The following is a 6,000-nucleotide window of genomic DNA, read 5'->3' as shown; positions in this document are numbered from 1 at the left end:
ACAACTCAGTTTTAATACAAGAAGCGTTTATCCCCCCTCTTTAGGGAAATCCTCTAACCTTCTGGTCAAAGCATTAGACTTGGCATTTAGCTTTTCAGAACAATAGATAATTGGAAGTTAAATCGGAATAGGAATTCGAATCAACAAGCTTAATAGCAGTTTAGTAGTTTTGTGTTGTAAAGTATTTCAGATTCTTATAATCTGTAATTATCTAGATCGGAAACGATATACCTTCAAGTTCGGAATGTTATTTTTCGAAATAGTAAATGATAGTCAGGAGTTTTTTATTATAGATCTTGTAATTATATTTAATAATAGAGTATTTCTTCGAAAAGAATGTGATAGGTTTCAGAATCCCCTTCTTATTGTATTGAGAAAGGACTCTCGTGGAAATATAATCCGATGTATTGATTTCCAGAATCATCTCCTTTTCCCAATCAAAGGAGATCAGAATAAGGGTTTCGATAAATGCTTTCTTTAATTGATCAAAGCGTTTTAATAGGTATTATTCTATAGAAACAGGATATTCTTTTTAATCAGTTTTATTATTAGATTGATTATCTTCGAAAAGTTCTTAATAAATCAATAATAAAAGTTTGCGAATCTAACGAATACTTATATATCGATTATAGTTTCAAGTGATTTCCAGTTCACAATAATCTGTATCTTCTTTGAATCTATTCGAATATTATTCTTCTCTATAATTAGATCAAGAAAGGTAGTTTCAGATTTCAGGAATTCGCATTTTTCGAATTTTGCAAATAGGTTAGCTTTTCTCAATACTTACAGGACTTTTTGAATATAGTGAATATATTCCTTTTGGATGCAACTATATATCAATATATTGTTCAGATATATAATACAGAATATATCCAGATATCCATGTAGGGAATTATTGATAAACCTTTGGAACATGATAAATGCCTTTATCAGTTCAAATGATATGACCAGGGATTCGAATAGACTAAATCGAATACGAAATACAATTAGATATTTTTGTTCTTTCTTGATTTTAATATTGTTGAAGGTAGAGATAATATTGATTTTACTAAAATACTTTATTTCTTTCAAATTGTTTAGAGATTCTTAGTCAAACAATAACGGATATCGATTCTTTATAGATAGATTGTTTAGGGCTTTATAATTGATATAGAAATAAGGCCTTTATTGGCTTTTTTGATAATAATATAAAGGATGTAATAAAGAAAGAATTGGGATGAATAAACCTTTTTTTAGGTTTTCCTCCAGTTATCCTTTTAGAGCTTCGAGTTCGGTTTGGGATATGGTATATAGGGCTTTAAAGGATAATACAGATTCCTTTTGGAATTGGATTTTATAATTATACAATTGATATAATAGCAGCTTGTCAATATTTCTATAGGGAAAATACATTTTTCCAATTTCGGAATTCGGATAGGAGATTATTTGAATCGAATTCTTTTTTCTTTTTCCAAAAATATATCAATCTATTCAATAGAGATTGAACATTTCATATTTCTAGTGGATATATATAGAATAGGCCCTTAGGGAGATTATGGCAATATCTCACTCTTGAGACTCTTCAAAGTGATGGGTCGATATACAGATTGGGCTTTCGGGGGAATATCGAAAAGAGCTTTTATTCGGGATGAGTAGGATAGAGTATTGCAGAATTTGTACATAATATAGACTATCGAATTAAAAGAGTTTATTGCAAACTCGATATGGGGATTATGCTTTTTAATCCAACTATACTCAATACTATAAGATAATGGGCTAGTTCAGTTATATCTAGGGTGATTCTCTTCTTGGTCATGGTTATTGCTTTTAAATCCAATACGGATATCGGATGTAACCCGATTTCCAGATAGAATTTTGCTATCGAATCCAATAACTTTGAAGGCAATAGATCATTTGTATTTAGGGATCTTTTGGGATAATATTTAATTTTAATAACAAAGGTAATTTCTTTATAATCATTATTCATTATGATGTTAGGTTGGGAGAGTCTCTTTTTTTTAGGAGCAGGTAATAGATAGAATTATTAGATCCGTATAATTATTCAATTTATTTTTTAAGAATAATCCTTAAATAATAGTAGCAAACAGATAGAGTTTATACAGAGGGTTGTTTTGGTAGCAATTTAAACCAGACGAGTTCTATTTCTAATTCGAATAAGCTGTTAAAGAGTAGGACAGTAATTATAATAGAAAGCAAGACAGGGATTGAATAGATATTCTACTTCTTGGTGGACTTTTCGGAGTGGGATTATATCTGGATGAACTGGAAATCCCAATTCTGAGCTGGATAGAATAAATATCAGGATATGAGCAGTCTCGAATCAAGTAATTGACAAAGCCACAGCAATAATATTCTCCTCGTTCCTTTCAGACAAACTATTATCAGTAATATAATATTAGGAGCTGAGATCTATAGGATCTCCTCTCTAAATAGGTGGAAGAGTAGTCTTGCTTGTGTAGAAAGATTGAATTATAGAATTACAAGCAGATTCGGATAATAGAACGAGAGTCTTTCTTTTAGTGAAAATAAAAGCAGTAGAATAGTTTTGAGAGATTTATTACTAGTGCTAACAGAACCGATTATCGAATTGTTATAGATAAGCAAAGTATTTCTGGAAATTATAAATAAAAGTAGATTATAAAACAGCATATCTTATAATTCTCAAGAGATTCCTTGAAATAGCAATAGGGTCAGAGTGTCACGGTGTGGATACACATGACCGATAAGCAATAAGCTAGGCTCTATTAGGCTAGCTTATAAGTGAAAATTCTGTATATCTTTATATTAAAAGATCCTATATCGTAGCTCTTCGAGCTATATCTTAGTTTATATCCTATACCTATTATTCTTAATATTATTGAATATAGATTTCTGATCTCGCTTACCTGCCCCATAACACTATATAACTCCTACTAATATTATCGTAATAATAATACCAGCTCTATACCTATCCAATCATCCGGAGAATACCTTTGAGCTCAATATAGCTATAAACAGAGGATCCTCAAGCTTGATACCAATATCTCTAGTTAACAGCTATATATACTATCGGATTAGAAAAAGCTAATCTATTCTTCGAATATAAGATTCGGGAAGTGTTTATTGAGAGATGTATTGAGGCCTTCCTATACGAACAGATTGCTATACAGAATATCTATCTACTTGATCGCTTTACCGAATCTGTACCTGTTTCTATTATACTCTCTAAAACAATATTTACTAAATCTACCCTTAAATTGTCTAATATTATTATATTTGTTCTATTTGTTATTATTTATTTGAATAAATATATTCCCGATCTCAAAGAATTTGATGATTCCCAATCCGATCTACAAAGATTTATTTAATAGATATATATAAAAATAAGTTTAAATTCTAATTGTTTTCTTATTACCTCTACTTATCTAATTTATATTGTTAGAAGACTTATGGAAGAGCTTATAAATTGATTTTCCTTAAATTATCCATAGCAATTCTACAATTCATTAACTATAATCTGCTTTTGGAATATTTAGAAATGCTTTTGGAAATCCCGATTGTAATAGAATGCCTAAAATCAATTATATTTACTTAAACAAAAACATCTCGATTTCAGTATCTATTTCTTTCGCCGAATTCTAGAGATTAGCTTTGAAAGGCGAGATATTTGATAATACCCTGATCTTATTACTATTTCAAGGAATCTCCCAAGAACTACAAGATATACTGTTTTACAATCTATCTCTATCTATAATTTCCAGAAATACTTTGTTTATCTATAACAATTCAATAATCGGTTTTATTAGTATTAACAATAAATCTCTCGAAATTATTTTATCACTTTTATTTCTGCTAAAAGAAAGATTCCTGACTTTATTATCCGAATTTACTTATAACCTTATAATCCAACCTTTCTATATAAACAAGGCTACTTTTCTGTCTGTTTAGGGAGGAGATCCTATGGATTTCAGTTTTCAATATTGTATTATTAATAATAATTTATTCTAAAAGAAATACGGAGATGTTATTATTATAGCTTTGTTAATTATTTGATTCGAGACTATCTATATTTTGATACTTATTTATTTAGTTCAAATTGGGACTTTCAATCTATCCAGATATAATCCTATTTCGGGAAATTTACTAAGGGATAGAATATCTATCCGATCCCTGTCTTGCTTTCTGCTATGATTACCGCCCCACTTTTCAGTTAGTTCATTCAAATTGAGAAACGGGATTGCTTAATTTAAATTGCTATTAGAATGATTCTTTGTGTAAACTCTATTTATTTATTATTATTATTGTAACGGTGTGAGCTCACATGATATGCTGGTCCTATCGAAAAGGACCGAAAGGAGCGCTCGCACTGGAGCGCAAGCGAGCTAGGACCCGATCAGGCTAGCTCGCTGTGAAAATTCTGTATATCTTTAATTCAGAAGATTCTATATTATAGTTTTTTAAGCTATATCTTAATCCTTAATCTAAATCTATTATCTGAATTAATATAACCTTATCAGATTAGGGCAAAGTTATTAGAACCCTATCCTGCCCGCCTGCTTTGTAATATTATATAGCTTTTATTTATTAAAATATCGCTTTTGCAATAATTGCTCTACACCCGCCTGACTAGCCTGGGGACTCCTCGGAATTTAATGCTTTTGTATCGGAGGACCCCTAGGTTTAGTATTAATACCTTTAGTCGATATCTGCATATTATACCAAACTAAAGGAGACTAACAAATCGCTCGAACATGAAATTTCCGAATCCCTAGTCCACAAATATATTCAAGCTGCTCTGCACAAACAGATTGCTATTCAAAATACCTATCTACTCGATCGCCTTACCAAATCCACACCTATTATATCTACTCGTTTAGAAACTATATCCCCCAAAACTCCCATTGATTCTATCCCCAAACCCACTATACCTATTCCAACCACTCGATTGAGTAAGCATATTCCTAATTCAAAAGAGTTTGATGGCATCTACTTTAATCTGCACAGATTTATTTAATAAATATATGAAAAATTAAATATAAATAATAATAGATTCCCAATAACTTCTATCCATTTGACTTATACTACTGGAAGACTTACTGAAAAGGTATATAAGCTTATATTATCTAAAATCTCACATAGGATTCCTCAGTTCACTAATTATATTATATTTCTCAAATATTTCGAAAACGTTTTTGGGGATTTTGATTAAATATAAAATACATAGAATAAACTATATATATTAAAGCAAAAACATCTCGATTTTAGTATTTTCTTTATAAAATTCTAGAGACTTATTTTAAAAGAAGAGATATCTGATAATACTTTAACCCTATTTCTATTTTAAGAAATCTCTTACGAACTATAAGATATACTATTGTATAACTCTGTTTCGATCTGTGAATTTCATTAATATACTAATTATTTATAATAATTTAATAATTGATTCTATTAATATCAATAACAAATTCATTATATTCGTTTTATTATTTTCAAAACTTTATTTTGAAGAATAATTACTGCTTCATCTCTACGACTCGCTGGCCCGAAGTCTACTCCTAAAGACCCAATGGATCTGAGCTTAGGAAAAAAGGAATACACTGCTAGAAACCTGGGCTTGCGATAGGAATATAGCAAATACTATCACTATAGCTCTACCAGCTACCTGATATAAGACTATCTGTATTCCGATATCTATTCTGTTCAACTCCGAATTACCACTACTATAATCAGCTCTATAAAAACCAGCCCTGTATTGAATAGTCCTCCAAAAGACCGAGTCCCTATCCATTCCCTACCTCGCTCTCCTCCCCGTTTGCCAACCAGTTCAATCAGTTCGGGAAACAGAATACGCCTAATCTAAATCATGATCAGGATGATTCTTTGCATATCCTTTGTTTATTTGTTGCTACTATTTATAGCTTTCCTTTGAAAAATGAATTAAACAATTATATGGATCTGATGATTCTATTTGTTATTCTACTTTTGGAAAAAGATATTCTCCTGATATATATTATAATCAAT

The sequence above is a fragment of the Botrytis sinoallii genome, assembly GCF_014898435.1.
Source record: "Botrytis sinoallii strain Bc 23 chromosome Unknown BSIN_004, whole genome shotgun sequence".
In the NCBI taxonomy this organism is placed as follows: domain Eukaryota; kingdom Fungi; phylum Ascomycota; class Leotiomycetes; order Helotiales; family Sclerotiniaceae; genus Botrytis; species Botrytis sinoallii.
Note: the sequence above shows the minus strand (reverse complement) of the source record.